General features: G+C 44.2%; 1 long non-coding RNA gene across 2 annotated transcripts in view; it reads right to left on the reverse strand.

Moving 5' to 3' along the window:
• The window catches only part of LOC142465562 (uncharacterized), an 86,971-nt gene extending 81,504 nt beyond the window's left edge, over nucleotides 1-5,467 (reverse strand). For both annotated transcript variants that reach the window (XR_012787922.1, XR_012787923.1), the window contains exon 1: nucleotides 5,417-5,467. This is a non-coding gene — a long non-coding RNA (uncharacterized LOC142465562). The remainder of the gene's footprint in view (nucleotides 1-5,416) is intronic.
• Between the last annotated feature and the right edge of the window lie 17,608 nt (nucleotides 5,468-23,075).

Raw genomic sequence — 23,075 nt, forward strand, 5'->3', positions numbered from 1 at the left:
TATTGACATCTAACCGCTCCCTATAACTTATCCTATTGCCATATATAACCACTCCGTATAATCTCTCTCTCTCTTCTCTATCTCTCTTCTCTCTTCCCTGTTGTGCCTGTTGCCCAACAGTGCTCTAGCACCACACTGGGACTCAGGTAACAGACACAAAGGACATTATATAGTTACATAGTAGATGAGGTTGAAAAAAGACGTACGTCCATCAAGTTCCACCTATGTTAAATTTAGACAACAGATACTTTATCCTATATCTATACTTACTTATTGATGTAGAGGAAGGCAAACAAAAAAAACCCAGTGACATATCATCCAATGATATCTCATAAGGGGAAAAATACATTCCTTCCTGACTCCAATCGGATTAATCCCTGGATCAACATCCTTCCCATGTATACTTATTTGATATATCCCTGTATACCATTCCCATCTAAAAAGATGTCCAACCTTTTTTTGAACAAATCTATTGTATCTGCCACCCCAGTCTCCATGGGTAATGAATTCCACATTTGAACTGCCCTTACTGTAAATAACCCTTTCCTTTGTTGCTGGTGAAATCTCCTTTCCTCCAACCTAAAGGGATGGCCCTGAGTCCTTTGTACTGCCCGTGGGATGAATAGTTCTTTTGAAAGCTCCTTGTATTGTCCCCGAATATATTTGTATATAGTTATCATATCCCCTCTTAGACGCCTCTTTTCTAATGTAAATAAATCTAATTTAGCTAGCCTCTCCTCATAAGTTAGATTGCCAATCCCCTTTATTCATTTGGTGGCTCTTCTCTGCACTCTCTCTAGTTCCATAATGTCTTTTCTTAGGATTGGTGCCCAAAATTGTACTCCATATTCAAGGTGTGGTCTTACTAATGCTTTGTAAAGGGGCATAATTATGTTCACTTCCCTTCCATCCATTGCCCGTTTATTGCAAGATAAGATCTTGTTTGCCTTTGCAGCTACTGCATGACATTGGGCACTATTGCTACGCCTACAAGCACTCCTAAATCCTTCTCCATCAAGGATTCCCCCAATATATCTCCATTTAATTTGTAAGTCGCCTTTTTATTCTTGCATCCCAAATGCATAACCTTATATTTATCTGTATTAAACCTCATCTGCCATTTACCTGCCCACATTTCCAGTCTCTCCAAGTCCTTCTGAAGAGAAATTACATCCTGCTCTGATTCTATTACCTTACACAATTTAGTATCATCAGCAAAGATGGAGACTTTGCTCTCGATCCCAACCTCAAGGTCATTAATAAACAAGTTAAAAAGCAGGGGTCCCAGTACCGATCCCTGAGGTACTCCCCTCACGACCTTAGCCCAACCTGAAAAAGTTCCATTTATGACAACCCTCTGTTGTCTGTCCTTTAAGTAGTTTAAGTCCCATTAAAGGACTAGGAAAGCCCCTGCTCAAGAATCCACGTCAACAGTTATTAAATGTTAAAAGAAAAATACAAAGTGTGACGTATGTTTTTCCCCAGGTTGTTTACCCCGTCCATCTCTAATTGTATTCTATTGTGAAAAGTTTTATATGCTTATATGTTTCAAAGTTGGTAAGAATTTATCTACCCGTTTAGCAAGTTAAAACGAAGGTGCGATCAGGAGGTTGAGAATAAGTAGGGGTGGGGTGTATGGTGTAGAAGGGAGACCAACATGCCCGACGCCAGGGCGTCCCCAGTAGGGCCATATGCTCGCCAGGCCAAGCCATGTAGGCACTGGCAGCAAAATTGGGAAGAGTGGCTGGGTACACTCATCTTACCTTACAAGCTAATTTTTTGTTTTTTCTTTTCTGCACTCCCCAGACATGGGAGAGTTCCCCCCTCCCCCACCCTAATTTCTCTCCCCTTCCCTACAACAACCATCAAAACTTTTAGAGTACAACTTTCACAAGAGATAGAGAGACACGAAATCTGGAATAACTAGCCAAATTCCATTTAAGTTAATGTCCCTGAATATCAAGGGTCTGAACGCAAATGGTAAGCGTAGACTGGCCCTCAAACAATTTAGTAAACTGAAAGCAGACATCGTCTTTCTGCAAGAGACACATTTTGACACTCAGGAGCCCCCAAACACTTTTAGGGGGACACACCCTGTAGCGTTCTATTCATCTTTCACTAGCAAAAAAAGGGGGGTCGCGATTCTAATAAAACATGACATCCCTTTCCAGACATTGGAGGTTAAAGAGACTGAAAAGGGAGTTTCCTTGTGGTCCACGGTCTACGTAACATACTAGTGAATGCCTACGCGCCTAACGGAGGGCAAATTGTTTTTTAAAGGAAACGTTGGAGTTTGTGGGAGATAGCCGAGAACATTCATTGATCCTGAGAGGCGACTTTAACATGATCCCGGACCTAGATGTGAATACATCCACACATCCAGGGCAATCACATTCTGCAGTGACATAATACAGCTAAAAATTCAGATCTCTAATGAAAGTATTTGGCCTGCTCGCCTGGCGTCACTCACATAAACAGCAGAGAGATTACTCATTTTACTCGCCCCCACACGATTCGTACTCCAGAATTGATAATATATTTGTAACCCCCAATATCCTGGATGTATTGGTTCACTCACGTATAGGCCCTATTACTTGGTCGGATCATGCTCCAGTTGCAATTATATTTGACCCACCCCATGTGCCAAGATTCAATCATTCCAATGCCGGATGAATGATTCGCTACTAAATCACCCAGAGATTAGCTCACAAAATGGAGACTGACTTAACACGATTTCCAGATTAAAAATGGGTCTGTAAAATCGACAGCAATCTTATGGGAGGCACATAAAGCCACGATTAGAGGACAGCTTATCCCAATAGCATCATACAGAAAGAGTATGATAATGGAAAAACAAAAACATTTAACGGAAAAGATTATTGCATTGGAAAGTACACACAAAAAAGCCGTAGAGGAAAATGTATAATGTTCTTAACCAGGCAAGGGGCGAACTCAAAAGGCTGCAGCTGGAGGATGTAGAGAAGGCGATTAAGGTTAAGCAGAGACAAGGTTATTTACACCTTTTTACCAGGATCATTCATTCAGCAAAACAAGGTAGAGAAATACATTTTAGTATATTCGGCTTAAATCTGCATACACACAGTGAAACTCAAAATACAGACGAAAAGACACACTTACTGGGGGTCTGGGGTCGAAAACTAGACTTTCCTAGGTCCAGGGCACTCTATTGGGAGACTTACTGGGACTTAGGGAGAAGGAGTGGTTGTGCAGACCCGCCTGGACGAAAGGCAGAGCTTGGGAGGAGACGCATACCAGGAAGCGCCCGAGATCTCTGCACCCTGTGAAGCAACTCGGCGTCACATGTAAAGATTGGAGTTCTACAAACATCCTGCAGACCCACCGTGAGGCCAAAAGACACCAGAACTTCTGATCATTGTTGATCTACATGCGCATTTTTAACTGAAAATTCGTGAGTGTTATTCCAACAGTTCGATTTTTATGTTTTATTTTTATTAAATTACCATATTTTATTGTACCATGAGGTTTTCTTCTCTCATCCATTGTACATGTGGCTAAATTTACACAATGGGCATCCATCCATTTCCCTGTGTGAGCTTTGCATTACATGGCATTACAGCAACCTTCCACTTAGTGCATGGTATCGCTGAAAACCAGGGGAGCAATGATATACCTTTAAAAGAAAAACACTACATAGTGCAATATTGTATGTGCAATATAGTGAATAAGCAGAAGGCTCCCAAATGGCAACTCACAATCTAGTAGACAAAAAGGAGCAGATAAAACGGCAGGGTAAGTGATGTGTAGATGGTAATGGCTGAGTCGCGACCGCAGAATCACAGCACACCAACGCCGCTGCGGATCTGTAACGGATCGGGGGACTCGCTCTGCCCAGCGTGTCCCCGTCACCTTGGTTCCTCCGGCTAACCCTCCCCTTTCCTTGCCTTCCCGATCTCTGCCTCATTCCCTCGCGGCGCGGTCACGCTCCGGTTAGCGGCCTGTGCGCGCGCATTCCCGGTCCCTAGGCTCTTGCCCCCTCGGCGTACCTCCGTCTCCCTACCTGGTTCCTCCGCTCCTTCCCCCTCTCATACTCACAGCACACAAACACCGCTGCGGATCTCTGTTCCGTATCCATGCTGGGACCGATACGTCACTTCCGGTCTCTCGTCCTGCCGGAAACTGACGTCACGGGATCTCCCAGCGCTGCCTCTCTTTCTCGATCTGAACTGTAGGCCAGAACGGCGAAACGCGTAGAGCATGGCCTACAGTTCAGATCGAGAAAGAGAGGCAGCGCTGGGAGATCCCGTGACGTCAGTTTCCGGCAGGACGAGAGACCGGAAGTGACGTTTCGGTCCCAGCATGGATACGGAACAGAGATCCGCAGCGGCGTTGGTGTGCTGTGACTCTGCGGTCGCGACTCAGCCATTACCATCTACACCTCACTTACCCTGCTGTTTTATCTCTTGGATATTGTAAGCCTCCATTTTATTCGTGTGATGAATGCTTTTTGTTACCATCTACACTATGGTATGTGTTTCTCTTCTTTGAGATCTGATGTCCTCCTACCTGCTCCAGCCTGGAATCATCTTTGCCACAGTTGGATATCTGCTCCTTTTTGTCTACTAGATTGTGAGTTACCATTTGGGAGCCTTCTGCTTATTCACTACTAGCTGAGAGACCCGGCGTTGCCCGGAATGTAAATAGATAAAATAAATTGATGTTGTTTAAAATAAAAAGTATAATTTTTAGTAGTTCCAGTTGGAGCAAAGATATAAAAACAAAACCACAACTACAATGGCTGAGTAATAAATGTAGGCCAACTACACACTGACTGAGAACTTCTGATCTCGCTGATCTGATATCAATAAGGGGCGGAGCCAAAATTATAGTAGGCATGAAATGACAGTTAGTGAGGAGTTTCGCATAGCAGCCATTTTGTGTAAAGACAGATTAATTTCTACATACATAATAAGACTACTGCATATTAGCATGTGAAAGCAAATAAATAACAATATTTGTAGGCATTAAATGACAGTGAGGAGATTCTCACAGCAGCCATTTTGTGTAAGGACAGATTAATTTCTACAAAACATATCTTGTTTTTATTCCCTTTTCAGTGAAGCAAATAAATAACAACATGTTTAGGCATTAAATGACAGTTAGTGAGGAGATACTCACAGCAGCCACTTAATATTGTAAAATGTAGATTCCAACTTATCCCTTTAAGAGATGTAACATTCATCTAATATGGATCTCATGTGATATTAGGTGAAGAAGCATGGTCCCAGGTGTGAGTGTGTGTGTGTGTGTGTGTGTGTGTGTGTGTGTGTGTGTGTGTGTGTGTGAAGCATGGTCTCAGGTGTGAGTGTGTGTGTACACAGGGGTGACAGTGAGTGTGTGTAGACAGGGGTGACAGTGTGAGATGGATGAAACTTACCTTGGACTCCGCAGGGGTTCTCTGGGGGTATGGTGTGCCAGTGAGAGTGTGTCACAGTGAAGTAAGCGTGTGTCAGTGATGTCACTGTACCTTTTGGCCAATGAGAGTCGTGTGGCAGGCTGACAATGGGCGGGCGGACACACGGACCAATGTCTGTGTGTGTCTATGTGTGTGTGTCACAGTGGAGCGTACCTCTTGACCAATGAGAGTCGCGGGGGGGCGGGCGGACACAAAGACCAATCAGATTCGCCGCATCTAGCACTAACCTTTCGATTTTATATATTATTAAGATAAAGATATTGCACATACAATATTGCACTATGTAGTGTTTTTCTTTTAAAGGTATATCATCGCTCCCCTGGTTTTCAGCGATATCTTCTACTTGGACCGTGAAACAGTCCTTTCTAAGGGTTTGAGTGATACTTTACCTATTCCACCTTATCACTTGATTTACTTTAATATTATTTGTATTATATTTAATCACTTTCACTGTATGCACTTTATTATCACTGTATTATTGTTTATTGTCACTGTATTGTTTTACACACAATATTTGAGAGTATAGAGCGCCATCTTGTGTTGTTTTCACTTAGTGCATGGTAGTTGAGTACTATGGGGCCCATTCACTAAGCACCGATAAGGCATCGCCGATAAGTGGCTTATCACCAAAAAGGCCTACAGAGATTCAATAAGCCACGATAAGTCGGCGATAAAAGACCTTATCGGCAATTTTTTTTCCAGAGGGAAAAAACATTACAATATGTACTAACCACCAATACACAACCCACCCACCCCTGTGCCCCAACATAAAAGCATTTTTTATTTTTTTATACACAGGATTGATACCAGAGGCCGGTGGGGGTCCCCTGGTGGTCCCCGCAAATGTCCGTGGGCCACCAGTTGGTCCCGGCAGGTGTTCGGGTCCCCACAGGGGTCCCTGGGTGGTCACTGTGGGTGTCTGGGGGTCCTCAGGTGGTTGCCGCGGGTATCTGGGTGCCTCCAGGTGGCCCCTGCGGGTCTCCGGGGGCCCCACAGGGGTTCCCTTGGTTTTCTTGGGGTCCTTGGGTGGTCCCCACTGGTGTCCGTGGGCCTCCAGGTGGTCCCCATGGGTGTCGGGGGGTCCTCAGATGGTCCCTGTGGGTGTCCAGGGGTACCCGCTGGCCTGTGGTACCAATCCTGTACCTTAAAAAATAAAATATACGCATACATTCAAATAAATACATCCCCCCAATACATACAGTACAGTAATGTGCAAAATTACTATTATCCAAATATGAATAATAGCTAATTTGCCCATTATAAAATAAACCATTAGCTAGCCAGCATAAATAAAGTAAATAAACCTTTCTACTTACCCCTGCCATCATGAAGGGCGTCCTCGTCAGCCTACTGCAGGGCTATGTCCTCCAATGGGTGCAAGGAAAGTAAGCGCAAACCTAAAAATATATATATTCAAAATAAATAGAAAAATAATAAATATCACCAAGAGGAGATGCAGCTCTTGTGAGAGATTTCTCAATCTCTCAAAGTAACATCTGGAGGAGGACACGAAGCGCAAGAACTCCTCTCACGGGTGGAAAATATCACAAGGAATCAAGTAACGACGTTGGCAGCATATGTAGGAAGGAAAAATGAAAAATATAGTGCAACACAGTTTTAATTAACAAACAATACTAGAGCAGGGAGCTCCAGTTCACTCACATGCTCCAGAATAAATTAAGGCAGTTTGACCACTCTGGGTTCAGTAGCGACGCAGCTTTGCTTGGCTCTGCTCAGCTTTCCTCGTCTCTCACTTCCGCACTCGGGCGGCGTCTGACGACACGGACCTGCTCTTCCAATCCTCTACTGGTAAGGGAAGGATCGTCTGGCTCCGTAGCTGGTGTCAGTGTCAGCGCGAGATGTTTCAGCGGGGAGATGCAGAGAAAACAGCTGATGGCACAGCAGAGAGTCTATACTGCATCACAGGTCAAATCGCATAAGGTATTCCTACTGTCACGCCTGTATGCCCGCAGACCTGGCAAGACCCCAATACTGAGGTGGGAACGGTATTACCACAAACCCACAGAGGTGAGGGCGAGCCCGGAGTGTGGTATGGCGTTGCTGGGCCTGTTGGAAGATAGTTAGTAATACTTGCAATGCCTTGGTGGTATAGCGTGAGAATAGTGGTGTCTGTGCGCCAGAGTCCAGGGATCCAGAAAGCAGAGTAGTCAAGTTCGTAAGCCAAGTCCAGGGGTTACAGAGGTCAGCAAGGTAGAGTTCGTAAGCAGGGTTCAAGGGCAAAAGAGAGCAGAGTAGTCCAGGACGAGCAGGGGTCAAACCAGGGAAATCCAGAGATAAGCAGGAACAGGCTGGAACACAGATAGAGCAAAGCATAGGACTGCACACACAGGGATAACAGGAACTATGCAGAGCGATGATAGAGAGGACAGACAGGAATTATAAAGGAGGGAACACCAATAGGAGAGAGAGGAGGAGCAGAGGGTGAAGTGGGAGACAGCAGGGATAGGTGAGGAGGAGAAGAGGAGGAGACAGGGGAACCAGTCAGTGAGATCGCCTGCAGGGCATGGGAGGAGGAGTCAGGAGACTGAAAACCCCTAGAAGAGGAACGTGTGCACGCGCCCTCTGTAATCTGAGAGTGCGCACGCACAGGCTGCGTCATGAGGCGCGCGGACCGCCGCGCCACGAAAACACCTGCGGAGGGGAATGGAGGAACGGAGGGAACCGACACCGGAGGTAAGGGAATGGGAGCAGATACCGAGGGGGCCTGAGAGTCGGTAACGTCGCAGCAGGGGTTTGGGGACCGCGCGGGTGCGCGAGTCTTGCGGGGCGCGCGCCGAGGTAAAGGAACAGCGTCATAGGCTGCCGGAAAGGGACAGGTGTGGGTAAAAGAAGGGAGGCTGGCAGGGGAAGGGACAGAGAGAGTGATATCAGGGATACAAGCAGGGGAAGGAATCCCCTGAACCGTCACACCTACGCGTTTCATCTGAATGACCGAACTTCTTCAGGGGTGTAAGGATATGGCGCAATGAGTCTAGGTTAAATAGTCCCCATACTGGGAGGGGGAAAAAAGACATCACGGCGCTCACCAAGTCTAATAGGCTCAATTTGCATATCATTACAATTAGCAGCATACTGTACATAATCAATTAATACAGAGACAATAAGAATATTATGGAAACACCTAAATACAACAAGCTCTAAAAAGGAATATTTATACTGAAATAATATACATGATTAGTTTATATAATAAAAATACATTAGTAAATTACACAATGAAAATCATGATATAATTTATGCAAATCCCAGAATATAGAGCCGAAGAATCTGAATGGAAACAAGAAAAACAATCAGTGCATAAAAATTAATTTAAGAATCCCCTCATGGGGTAAAACAGACCCTCATTAAATATATAATGGTTTCTAAAATTGAAAACACAGTAAATTTAAAAACTAAAATGTGTAATATATATATATATATATATATATATATATATATATATATATATATATATATATCTTAAACAGATATACACTTATATTAAAAACAAATACACTCTTATATTAGAAAATACACACTTATATTAAGAAAGAGACATCAGTGCAAAAAGGAAGCCAGATCTATATCAATTTAAACACAGGACATACTTGAAAACGAGAGGTAACTCTCAATGTATTACTTCCTGGTAAAATATTTTATAAATAAATAAATAAAATAAAAAAGGGTCAAAAATGGAGCACTCAGAAAATATATAGTGAAAATAGAAAAATGGATGTTATTAGTAATGCAAAAATAAAATAATTAAAACATACCAAAACACATACCACATATTAAATGACTGTTGTAAAAATGAAACTTATAATATCTAAACAAAAAAACCCCAAACATGGAAGAACCATACAGTATATTAAGAGTCCCAATGGAACAGAACAAAACTAGGGGAAAAGAAAATTCCCCTAGAGATGTGGTGACGATCGGCCGATCATAGGGTAGGTAGGGACTCAGAAAAATAAATGGAACAACCAGATGACACAATAGTTAATAATAGGATGATAAATCAAAATATAACACTATAAGCCAAAAACCTGCATGCAAAGCAACTAGAGAAAATAACTAAATGCTGATGAGATGCCAGGCAAAAATAGATACTAACATGGGGAAAATTGAAAGATAAACAGCAAAAACCTGAGTAGCTAGGATAATGATGGTGAATAACATAAACAAAGCCACAGAGGTATCATAAAAAAGACCCTGAGAATGCTGAAGTGTAGACATGAGTCCTGATGCTAATAGAACTCTGCGAGCATGTAGTAGGTGAAATAGGGAGGTCCAAATAGAGCACAATGTGCAGTGAATACAGACCCCCAGTGTTCCAGTCCCACAGAGTAATAACCAGCAGCAAGCGTGGAGCGCCCCAGCATCAGTCTGGATGTGTAGTTGAGGTAAACACAGGCATCACACTGTACAGAGCATACATGGGTCAGGGGGATGTGGAGGTATGACGCAGCTCCGACGGCCGTTTCGCCGTGAGGCTTCTTCCGGGAGCGTAGGTCTGATGAGTCCATGAGCGCTCTTTAAAGGGCTCCGATTTCGCACCAAATTCAAACTCTCGAACAACAGCCAATCAGCAGTGCTGTATTATAGGCGCGTCACCTGTTGTGGAAGATATGCGAGAGGAACTTGAGAGCACTGCAACTTAAAGAGACACACATGAGTATACGTCACATAGTAGGTCAAAATAAAATAACAAAAAAGTATATATAAAATATAAAGGTGAAATAAAAAAAGACAAATACTAGACAAAGTGCAAAGGAATAAAAGATATGACAGTAAGGTAAAACTGAGTATTAACAGAAGAAAAGAGGTTATAATAGATATACAAATCTGATGTATAATCTATACAGTGAGAGACAGGTATACAGATCTGATGTATAATCTATACAGTAAGAGACAAAAGGTAGATAAGAGACTAAGAGGATATGATCAAAAGAAAGCATGAGCAAAATCAGAGAAACATTGCAAAACTAAGATCGTCATTAAGTCCAGCTGGGATCATAGTTCCCAGCTGTACTATCCATCTACACTCTTTCCTAAGGAGGACTTGTTCTATATTGCCACCTCTAATGCCTAAATTAATCTTATCGATGGCAAATGCCACCAGGGGAGAGGGGTCAGAGCTGTGCATATCACGGAAGTGTCTTGCCACACTTGTGATTTTTTAAAAAGATGCCAGATCTTTAGTTGCATTTTTAATATTCCGTGTATGCTCAAGAACCCTAACTCGAAATTCCCTGGTGGTCATCCCAATGTAGATCAATCCACAGGGACAACTAAGATGGTAAATAACATTCCTAGACTTGCAATTGAGAAAATTAAAGATTTTAAATTCTCTGGTTCCCTTCGAGTTATGAAAAACACTGGTCTGCCTCATATATCTACAGGCAGAGCAGTGCCCACACTTAAAGTAACCCTTAAGATTGGCTTGATTAAGAAACGTGGATACCGATTGAGTGGTAAAGTGACTCCTCACTAGCATATTTTTCAAATTGGGTGCCCTTCTACTCGTAAGATTGACCCTATCACCCAGGACAGTACGGAGATCCTGATCTGCCAGGAGGATACCCCAATGTTTTTGGAGAATACCTTTAAGACTATTCCATTTGTTATTATAGGTTCCAATGAACCGAATCGTGTTAGTAGGTATTGCTTTGGGTTTGGGTTGCAGCAATAGCTGTCTCTCCAATTTATAGCTGTTATTACGACCCCGTTTAATTGCTGATTCACTATAACCTCTTGCTCTAAATCTATTGGACATATCCAATGTCTGAGCATTAAAGATATCCAATGTTGAGCAATTACGATGGAGCCTAATGAATGTTAATAATCACATAAATACAGAAGCACCTAAACACACCAAAAATAAAAGAACTAAATAGCCTAATAGTACACACCACAAATAATTATCTGTCACCAAAATAGTTACATTATTATAATTATGTTATTCCAAAACAATACAATTAAATAAACAACTATCCAAGCAAACTATTAAACAAATAAAACCACTAGCCAACAAAACAATTAATTAATTTACATGGTCCACGGACAGAGGAGCTCCTACAAATAAAGCTTTTATTTCATTTGTATTTTTATATGTATTTGGGGGTTGGTGGTATTTTATATGTATTTGGGGGTTTAGGGGTATTTTTATATGGGTTGTGGTTATTTTTTATATGTATTGGGGAGGGTTGTTTTTTTATATGTATTTTTTTTAATGGATTGGGCTTTTTTGTAGATGTATTGGGGTCTTTTTTTATATATATATGTATGTATGGGGCGTTATATGATTTTTTTATATATATGTATTGGGTAGGTGGGTTTTTTGTATGCATTTGGGGGGGGTGGGGGAGGTTGTATATATTTGGGGGGTGGGGATTTTTTTATATGTGTAGCCAGGTCTCCCCAGCACGCCCGCACCCCCCTCACCTAACTGCCGATCGCGGGGGCCGCCGCGTCCAATGGCGGCTCCGTTCGGTGATGGCAGGGGAGAGGGCGGTCAGGTCCCGGCTCGGGGGTTGCCGGGGATGCGTGCGGCCGGTTGCCAAGGCCGCACGCGCGTTTCAGGGCTCCCGGCGCTCCCGGAGCCGGGCGGATAGGGCGCCGCCATGTTGTGCAGGGTCGCGCATGCGCAGTAGGTCCCCGGCAGCCCAGATAGCTCGCGCATGCGCAGGGAGAACCCTAGAGCCAGGGAACAGTTGCGTGAGGGCAGGGAAAGCGCAGGAGAGTCGCGCGAGAGTAGGGATAGCGCAGGAAGGGTTGCGGCGGCCATTAGGAGTTAGTGTAGGCAGAGGGGAGGAGCGCACGCGGCCCCAATGTTATTGTAAGGGCCTCGGGACTTCAATTCCCATGAGGCTTAGGGTCAGGCACACCAGGTGGTACAGTGTGGCCAATGAGGACCAAGAGTCTGAGAGGAATTGGATACATTTCGCGGGCAGAGAGCTGCGTGAGTCAGTCAGAGCAAGGTCAGAGGAAGGAACAGACAAGGGAAGGAGGTAGGGTGCAGGAGAGAGGGACTCCCCTGTATTAGGCCAGCACCCCCTTGGTCCAAGATAGCTCAGCTCCCCAGTAAGGTGAGTGTTGCCAGGGGCAGCCCTCAGGTTAGGGACCCTGTCACTTACATTAGTGGGAGCTGGGAAAGGAAGGTGACAGAGAGTTGGAGCCAGGGAGCTGTGAGGGAAGCAAGGGTGCGGGGAGTGAGTGCAGCTCCTGCATCCAGATAGGTACCCACACTCCAGGTAGGCCCAACTCCCCACCAGGTTAGTGGGTAATTTATAAGGGACGGCCCTAGATAGGGAGGTCACCCTTAGGTGTGTAAGGTGCAGGTTTTGCAGTGCCACAGCGGGTAATGCTGTGCGCACCGGCAAATAGGATTGTGTGTGTGTTGTCGCTGCATGTACTGGGCGCAGTGTGTGCAGTGTGTGTGGGAGTCTGCAGACTGACTGAGAGCTGTGTGTCTGCTGCAGGCTGGTAGTACTAGCGAGTTAGGAGCTAGTGGTTAGTGAGGTTTATGGACTTGGGGTAGTAGGGGAGGGGGGGTAGGTTATTAACCCCGCAGGCCCTAGGAGTTTCCCCAAGTCACCTCAGGTTGCGGTACATCAGGGACAGGCCCTAGGTTAGGGTTCCTGTCACGCTACTGCCCGTTAGAGAGATAGGGATTCAGCGGCGGTTGCTGTTCCCGTGAAGCGGTGGGACCCTCGTTGGGGTTCCTGGAGAAGTATCTGGATAGGATCAGACGGATGCATCGCACGTCTGACCCTTTGAGAAGAGTGTTGCAGGCCCGAGCATCGGAGTGCTCGGAAGGTATTTCTACACATGTGCACCAACAGGCCTAACAGATAATTTAGTGACTGCGCAGTCACCCACGACCTCCGTAGGAGTACGGGACATTGGGTGGGGATTACCGGACACTGGGTGGGAACACCAGACATTGGACAGAAGGTGATACGGTTATAGCATAAGGTTATGATGTTGTGTAATGTCTTATATGTGTGTTAGTAAAGTCATTAGTTATATAATCACTGTGTGTGTGGTTTCTGAGTGGGTTCCTATGTTAGGGTCATTCTACATTTCCCTAGAATCCTACATAGGTGGAGGCGCTGAAAGAAGATACGTTCCAGAGGATTCACCCCAGGCTCTCACTAGCGGAGGCTCAGACCTCCTGTGAGCCTGCAGGTATACGCACCACACCGGTAACACCGAATGTTCTACTCACCCACAATATATATGCGATTGGGTGGGGTGGAATACCCGTTACATTTGGAGGCGCTGCTGAGAGACCACCTGGGGTGCCCTGTCCATTTTTTTTCCAAATTGTCCCGTCCCTATTTTTGTCACCATGGTTGTGAAGTCCGGACACGAGGTACATGCCTGGGCTTTGTGGCAATATCTAGAACCTGGCCAGGTGGTGGCGGTAGGAGGCATTCCCGTAACTATACCCGCGATCAAGGTCCGGGAGTATATGTGTAAAATTCCTGGGTGGCCGTACTCATGTTTCTTAGATGAAGAACAAGATCCCACGTCCACATGGAAAACCATACTTTTTGTAGTGACCCACACTGCAGATATATAAGAACAAAAAAATAAAAACCGGGCGCTTCTCAAAGTGAATATTAAATAATTAAGTAATTATATGATATACGTGACAGTGATGTTCAATTAATAATCAGTGCACAAAATTGTGTTTAGTGACCTTCACCAATGTGTGAAAAATTATATAAATATTAAAGTGCAATACAATAAATAAAAAAGCAGCTCTACACCCTTAGGATGGACTGTTCATGTCCAGATGGTTCTTGTGTAGATTTTCAAATTGGAGCGGAGCGCTGGGTGACTCAGGATTATGAAAAAGAAAAATAAATACAATAGTGCAGATGGTATTGGTATAATAATATAATAAAATGTTCTCTGTAGTGATGGTACTCACAGATTGCACTATCAAATATAAGCGTATCAGAGACCCTTCTCTCTCTGATGGGAGCCCTTTAGTGGAAATCCCTCAGGGTGGTATGCTGATACTGGAAGCTTGTATTATGGTGGTTCAATTGTCCTCCCAGGGGTATGTAAAAGTGAAAGAGAGAACACACAATAGAGTAGTATAGTCTAAAATTGTATTGGCAGCAATCGATAATTATATGTATAATACACTCACATTTTGTAATAAAATATGGTTCGTGGGAGAGGACAGCTGTGAATGGAGAACGCCGGTTGTTCCTGGAGCGGAGGAGCCCTTCCGCATACGTCACTGGTGCCTTCGTCACGTCCTGTGTTGTCGTAGGTCAGGGCGGAAGAGGCTGCCTGGTGTATCCGTCTCCTACTGGTTTGCCAGCAGTTGTCTCCCGGTTTCCTCAGCACAATCACCTCCCACAGCGGATCGATTCTACGCGTTTCGCTGTGGCTTCTTCAGGAATCGAATAGGTTAACCCCATAGGTCCTCCCTTATATATATAGTCCATCATAAATTGACATAGAGCTAATCAGGGGGTCCTATCAGCTGATTGCAATATTACATATCATTGGTAATGACGGTGTGTGTCAGTTATTTTAAACAGTGCAAACAATATAAGAAATTCATATTCTCCAATACAATTAATACAATTTCTATTACAACAGATAAAACAATAAGATTTTAATTCATAATATTTAAAACAAAAGATGATGTAAAAAGGAGTATATAAAAGAATATATGAAAAATATATTAGGAACGACGCAATGAGTGACGGAGTTCTAAAATGGATGAGGAAGATAAACAAAATTAGAAGCAAATACTTTCTATAATATTATTGAAATACAAATATCATATTCTCTTAAAGGAATTATATTAAGAACTTTGATATTAAAATTACCATAATAAAGACACCATATTGTAGTTAAAAACACATATTATATAAGAACAATATTATAAAAGACAATATTTTAAGAACAATGATTTTAATTAAGAACGTGTGTGCAAACCATTATATTAAGAAGGCACCAATGTCTATGTCAACATTCAGACCCTTTGGACTGAGGGTCTGTAACTTATGAATCCAAAAGGTTTCCCTTTTTGCTAAAGTGTTTAATCTATTGCCCCCCCTCCAATGTACTGGGACATGTTCAATACCTTTAAAAGTTACAAAATTGGGATTTGATTGATGACACATATAAAAATGTTTAGAGACATTGTGTGTTAAAATACCCTTCTTAATATTTAAAAGGTGCTCTAAAATCCGTACTTTTAGAGGCCTTGAGGTACGTCCTATGTATTGGAGACCGCAAGGACACTCTAAAAGGTAGATGACAAAATCCGTTTTACAATTGATGTACCCCTCAATTTTAAAAATTTCACTAGTGGTGTGAGATTTAAAATTGAATTTGTCCTTGTGTTTATGCGTGCATGCTTTGCATGCATAACAACCATAGAAACCTTTTGGTTTATCTAGCCATGTACTAGTTTCTTCATTTTTCTTCTTTTGGAAGGTGGTCGGTGCTAATTTGCTCTTAAGATTTGGAGCTTTTTTAAAAATGACAACAGGTTTATCAGGTATATGATCTTTTAGAATCACGTCATTTTGAAGGATATGCCAGTGTTTACCTATTATATTTTTGATCTGTGATGCTTCTCTATTGTACTGAGTAAGAAAAGCCATATTAAAATTTACGTTTTTGCTTGTATTCTTATCTTTTGTACTTAATATTTCTTTGCGGTCTACAGTGTCTGCTCTAGTGACAAGCTTTTTCGATAGTGTTTGAGTTGTATCTCCTTTCCTTGAATTTATTCAACAGGACCTTAGATTGCTCATGGTATATCTGTTCATCAGTACAATTTCTTTTGATTCGTCTTAACTGACCATACGGGATATTACGAATCCACTCTGGATTATGGCAGCTGCTTTCTAATATGAAGTTGTTGCTATCCACTTTCTTAAAAAATGTTTTCGTTTTTATCAAATTATTTTCAACATAAATGGTTAAGTCCAAGAATTCTACGTCTTTTTTACTCCAATTTGTAGTAAATTTTAGATTCAAATTGTTCTCTCCCATATGTGTGAAAAAAGCTTCAAGTTCTTCTACACTGCCTCTCCATATGAACAGGATATCGTCTATAAAACGACTCCATGAGACGAGGTTCGCACCAAATTCCTGGTTGGACCATATAAAATCGTCCTCCCAGATTCCCATAAATAGATTCGCATAACTTGGTGCGAACCTCGTCCCCATTGCAGTACCTTGTTGTTGCAAATAATATGTATCATTAAACCAAAAATAATTCTTTTCCAAAATAAATGCAATAGATTCAAGAAGGAAATTAATCTGTTCATCTTTCATTTCGATGTCAGCTCTCAATATTCTGTCAATGGCCCTAAGCCCGTCATTGTGTACAATAGAAGTGTATAGAGAAGTAACATCTGCTGTTACTAAAATGTATTCTTCTCTCCATGGAATGTTTTCTAAAATATTAATTACATCAGTGAGTGTATTATACATATAATTATCGATTGCTGCCAATACAATTTTAGACTATACTACTCTATTGTGTGTTCTCTCTTTCACTTTTACATACCCCTGGGAGGACAATTGAACCACCATAATACAAGCTTCCAGTATCAGCATACCACCCTGAGGGATTTCCACTAAAGGGCTCCCATCAGAGAGAGAAGGGTCTCTGATACGCTTATATTTGATAGTGCAATCTGTGAGTACCACTACTACAGAGAACATTTTTATTATATCATCATATCAATACCATCTGCACTATTGTATTTATTTTTCTTTTTCATAATCCTGAGTCACCCAGCGCTCCGCTCCAATTTGAAAATCTACTGCAGATATATGCCTGGCAGAGGCACCATCCACACTGTTCATGCCCGGGGCCCCGTCTGAGGGGTACCCCCTAGTCTACGCAGACCAAGCAAAATGGCGTCTCCCGCCAAATCAGGAGAGCGCACATGCTGCTGACTGCCAGCCTGCACAGAAAGATGTTGCAAAAATCTGTCCGGGTTTGGCGCGAAAATCAGAGCCCCTCCCCTGTGATGTGAGTGACTCAGTGCAGAGCCAAAACCACTCCCTTGTAGAAAGTGCCCTTCCTTCAGATTTCACCAGGGGGAGCAAGCACTGTGATCTTCAACCCTACGTCGATGCAGTAATAGACTCTTTGATCTCTGAGGATGAGGATGAGATAGACTGTCAGGGGATACACCCTAATGTGTATGTGCCCTGGCGAGCGCCAGGAATAGATCTCCTTATGCTAATGTGCCCCTGTTTGCAAGAAGCCTATGTCGATGGAGCCGACATGTCCCAGTTACCGCTAGACTTCAAGATGACTGAGGTAGGCGGAGAACCGGGTGTACAGTGCTTTAGTACCACACCGGTAACACCGCATGTTCTACTCACCCACACTATATATGCGATTGGGTGGGGTGGAATACCCGTTACATATGTATTTGGGGGTGGGAAGTTTTTTGGTATACATCTTGTGGGAGAAATGTGTGAGGGGGAGGGAATGAGTGAGTGTGGGGTAATTGACTTGACAGAGGGAGAGAAGAGAGGGGGTGAGTGAGGAAAAAAGTTGAGTAAGAGTGAGACGCAGGGGAGACAAATAAATGCGGGGCGGGAGCGTGAGAGGGGGTGAGACGGGGGGTGAGACGGGAGGGAGAGAAATACATAGGAAGAGGGGGGGAAGAGAGGGGGCTCATGAGGTGTGAAATGGGGCGGCGGCGGGCAATACCGCCGACACGAGGGGGGGGGGGGGGCCCTGCTCAAAATGTTTGTCCTGGGCCCCACGATTTCTGTTGGCGGCCCTGGGGATGTGTATTGGTGGTTAGTACATATTGTAATGGTTTATTGGGGGTGAGTGAATGGCCAAGTACCCGCTTCACTCACCCCCTCTTCCCTCAATAAACCTGCTATTGTGCCTTAACCCCTTCATTGCCTTAACGGCTATCTGTTAAGGTAATGAAGCTGCTTTAATGTGATTTTTATTAATAGTGTGCGGGAGCAGGGGGTCTCCTGAGCTGAAGCGCTTTGATTTCTGCCTCAGCGACCCCCTGCTTCTCGAGTTACAGGCCCTGGTATGGGGCATCGGGTGCCGGTATCGCCACCATTTTTAAATCATCCGCGTCACATGACCGGGGGATTTAAATAATGAAGGAGATACCGGCACCCCATATCTGGGCCCGTAACTCAGGAAGCAGTGGGTCCCGAGGCTAAAATCAGCTTCATTACCATAGCGAATTTGTTTAATTTTTTATTTGGGTTTTAATACTAGTGTATTGTAGCAGGGGTTCTCCAGAGCAGAACCTTGTTGCTTTTAACCCCTGAAAACCCAGGTGATAACCCCTGAGGAAGCCGCAATGGAGAAACGCGTAGGATGTGCGTTTTTCCGGGAGAGGAATCCTAGCTTTGACACTCAGAGACTCTGTGAGCGCAGTGAAGCTCAATCCCCAGCTTGATTGGTAAAAATCCGAAGTCCCGCGAGAAGAGTGAGTGACGTCACATGATGCAGAAGCGGAGACGGTGCGTGAGGCAAGGAGAAGCCAGCTGGGGACAGAGAGTTATCAGCGCAGGAGTGCCGGGTGAGACGTCAAGCGAGACGGGAGTGAGAGACCTGTTCTCTTAGGTTATATTCCCTCCTCCAGGGTACGCAAAGTCGCTGACTATATGTATGAGTAATTAACTCAACTTTTTATATGTGTAGCCCTCTTTCCTGCTGATATAGAGAGACTACTAGTGCTGTATGTACCTGCTGGCTCAACGAGATCTGGGCCTCCGCTAACTGGGAGCCTGGGGTAACAATATGTTCTTGGCAGCGCCTCCACTTACCCAGGATCCCCAATAAGTAAGATTCCCCTAGGTAAGAATAATGATAACAAGCCTCAACGTTGTAACCTATTACTAATAAGTAATCGCAAAACCTTAGCGTACACCTATTGGGAATGAAACACATATCACTGTACATGAATAGCTGATACTCAGTAATTATACACCAGTGGCCTGGCCACTCTCCACATTAAGTAATGTCACTTCCCAACACCGCGTGTACCCCACACCATGTCCAATGTATAGACTCAGTCCCTTTGTCACTCAACCCAGTGTCCCCAAAGAACCCTCCCCCAAGGCGGGATCAGCGCCTGAAGGTACCGTGTTGGTGCACTTATTAAATACCTTCCGGCTACTCCAGCAGCCAGTAACAGACTTCAAAAAGGATCTGCCGATCCAGTGTAGTCTCTCACGAGTTGGGAATGTCCAGTAGCTTGAGCCCAAACCACTGATCGCACACCGCAGCTCAGGAAGAACACTGTGTCCCTGTCTGCTAATACAGTAAGGGAATAGAATGTCTCTCTCTCTAGGGCTTTCCTTGCAGCACCACAAGTTAATGGTGACTCAGGGTCTGCACTGGGTTTGAGGGGAATCTGGCCTATGCAGGCGGGTCACTGACCCCCTGCACACACACAACCTCTCCCCTTGCTCCTCCGGCGCCCCCTGCTAGCGTGGTCTCTCCCTCTCGCTTCCCTTTCCTGTCTGCCAGCAATCCCTGCACTCCTATTCGTTCCCTGGTGTCATGTGACTCTGCTGAGGCTCATGGGAATTGTAGTTTTACTTCAGAGCCTCCTGGTTATTGGTCAGCCGTTCGCACGCTTACACTGCGCATGCGCGAACTCTCTCCGTGCCTCCGATCGCGCATGAGTATTGCGCAATGCCAATCACAACATGGCAGCGCCCTATGCTATTGGGCCGCCGCGGAACCTCCTGACGCGCCCTACCGCGGAGGTACAGAGGGGAAACAGGAACACCACTACATTCTCCCCCTGGTGGAATCCAACGTCCCCGCTTGGGAATGTAACCAAAACACATATTACGAGTGAAAGAAAATATGTATCTAAGGTACCTAACACATGAATTTATAAAGTATAAAAGGATATAAACAGCCAAGCCTGTTGGTAGTGCAGATCTCGAAGTATCTCCAAGTGAAGTGCTGGGTGCTTAAAAAAATAAAAACAGTGCATAGCATAATACTGTTTGATAAAGTGACGAACACAAACATACAACACAAATAACGAATAGCTGGGATAATAAAAAAGTGATAATTAAATATATAAACATTTAATAAAAACATACATTGGACACAAAAAGTAATAAAAAAAATACATGAACAATTGATGTAAGGTCAGACTGACAAACTGCTGCAATGATAGAAATGCCCACTCACCAGACGGATGATAGGGGCAAGCAGTGGATATATCTGAGAGTATCCCCTCTCCTTTGTGGCTGGCTGCAGCTGAACACGTTGTCCTCCGTTGGTGAAGAGTTACACACACCAGCTGGTGTGTGGGTGGATCGCCTCTCTCAATACACTGGGGAAAGTGTGCAGCTTGTCCAAGAACAACGGCAGCAGATTCGCCAGGGACTGGATGCTCTTACTCCGCTCGCATGAGCAGATTCAACACAATAGTCCTTGGAGGGGGGGGGGGGGGGAAACTAGTTATTTCGGCAGTGAAGTCAGCGTGACCACCCTACGCGTTTCAGAAGCGCTGCTTCCTTCATCAGGGCTACCATTGCAGCAGTTTGTCAGTCTGACCTTACATTAATTGTTCATGTATATTTTTATTATTTTTTATGTGTCCAATGTATGTTTTTATTAAATGTTTATATATTTAATTATCACCTGTTTATTATCCCAGCTGTTCGTTATTTGTGTTGTATGTTTGTGTTCGTCACTTTATCAAACAGTATTATGCTATGCACTGTGTTTTTATTTTTTTAAGCACCCAGCACTTCACTTGGAGATACTTCGAGATCTGCACTACCAACAGGCTTGGCTGTTTATATCCTTTTATACTTTATAAATTCATGTGTTAGGCACCTTAGATACATATTTTCTTTCACTCTGTTTCTGAACAGGGGGTCAGTATTGTATCAGTGGCAGCCACTTGTATATGGTTATATATCCATATATAAGGATTTGTTTCTATTATATGTGTATATATTGATTACTATATTGTACTACCATATTCCATTTTAGTTAGCGCTACCTTTCTTGTTTTCAAAACCCATATTACACAATAAAAATGCATATGTGACAAATACAACATATCACTGTATACTCTACATGAGATTATACATTTCATTGAATATTCCAATCTCCAGATCTCACTCTATTGCGAGCCCACTGCTGAGCCTCATAATGGGGTGCCCCGAATTAATCGTAAGTCATTCTCATGGGAGGTTGACCAGCTCTTTGGCTTCTGCACAGGTGCTCTTCCGTTACTCAATTCAGTCTCTTCCCTTGAGGGGCTCAATGTATCGACACAGTCTCTTTGAGGCACAAAGCATGGGCTCTGAGGGTCTAAAGGCTGGCTCATTTGAGTCAGCTTATCTGGCATTGGACCAAGGTGCCCTTTACCCGTAGCTCCTTCGGAGATGCCCCAGCGGTCGGAAGGCCCCTTTGAGAGGTTCCCTCCATATGATCCTCAGAGGTGGTATTAACTACAGTCTCTGGACCATCCTCTGTAACATCTGACTCTCCATCTAGCGAAGCAGTGGGCACTTCCAACTCTTTATCTCCTACTTGAGGTATGGGAAGGAGATGATTTCTATGCCATACCTGTACCCGGCCTTCTGAGTCTTTGATACGGTATACCGGGAGGCCAGGCATCTGCGACTCCACTTCATATACACCATCTCTCCAATGGTCGGCCAATTTGTGCTTTCCGGGGACACCCAGATTGTGAAGAAGGACAGTATCCCCTGGACGAATTTCCTTATGGTGCACTTTATGATCGTAGCGTCTCTTATTACTCGCATTTAGTTGAGCAGCCGCTTTCCATGCCAATTTGTATGCCTGCTGAAAGCTGTCCTGTAACCTTTGCACATACTGGAAATGCATCCTGTTTGATACCCAATCGGTAGATATCCGCAGACGTACATCCACTGGTAGCCGAGCTTCTCGCCCAAACATTAGGAAGTAATGCGTATACCCCGTGGATTCATGGCGTGTACAATTATAAGCATGCACTAACGTCTCTACGTGCTTACTCCATTCAGTCTTCTGTGCGCCCTTCAGTGTACCCAGCATGTCGAGCAGCGTTCAGTTGAACCGTTCAGACATAGCGTCCCCTTCCGGGTGGTACGGTGTAGTTCGGATGTGACGTCGGATGTGACGTCACGTCCACTGGAGTCCCACCGTAGACGTTCCTCCTCTACTCTTCCTCTGCAGGCTCACCGCGATGCCACCACGAATCCGTTATTGCACTTAAAAGACCGCAAATTTCTCCACAGGGAACTGCAGACTTCTCCACAGCTAAGACAAGCTCTAATGACACTCAAAACTTCCGACGCGTTTCATACGCATGCGCGTACTTCATCACGGTGAGCCTGCAGAGGAAGAGTAGAGGAGGAACATCTACGGTGGGACTCCAGTGGACGTGACGTCACATCCACCCGGAAGTCCTGTCATTTGAGTGATCCATCTTCCACCCCTGTCATGTGAGGACGCCAACCAGAGTGCTCCGCTCGCCATCTTGGGAGCCCAGCTGCATGCATCCTGTTCGTTGCCTGTGTATATCCAGCATCTTGTGAGTAGGGTTGTAATTTTACCCCTCCGGATGCGTTATATGTATTCTTCACACCT

Source organism: Ascaphus truei, chromosome 14, assembly GCF_040206685.1.
Source record: "Ascaphus truei isolate aAscTru1 chromosome 14, aAscTru1.hap1, whole genome shotgun sequence".
Taxonomy (NCBI): Eukaryota; Metazoa; Chordata; class Amphibia; order Anura; family Ascaphidae; genus Ascaphus; species Ascaphus truei.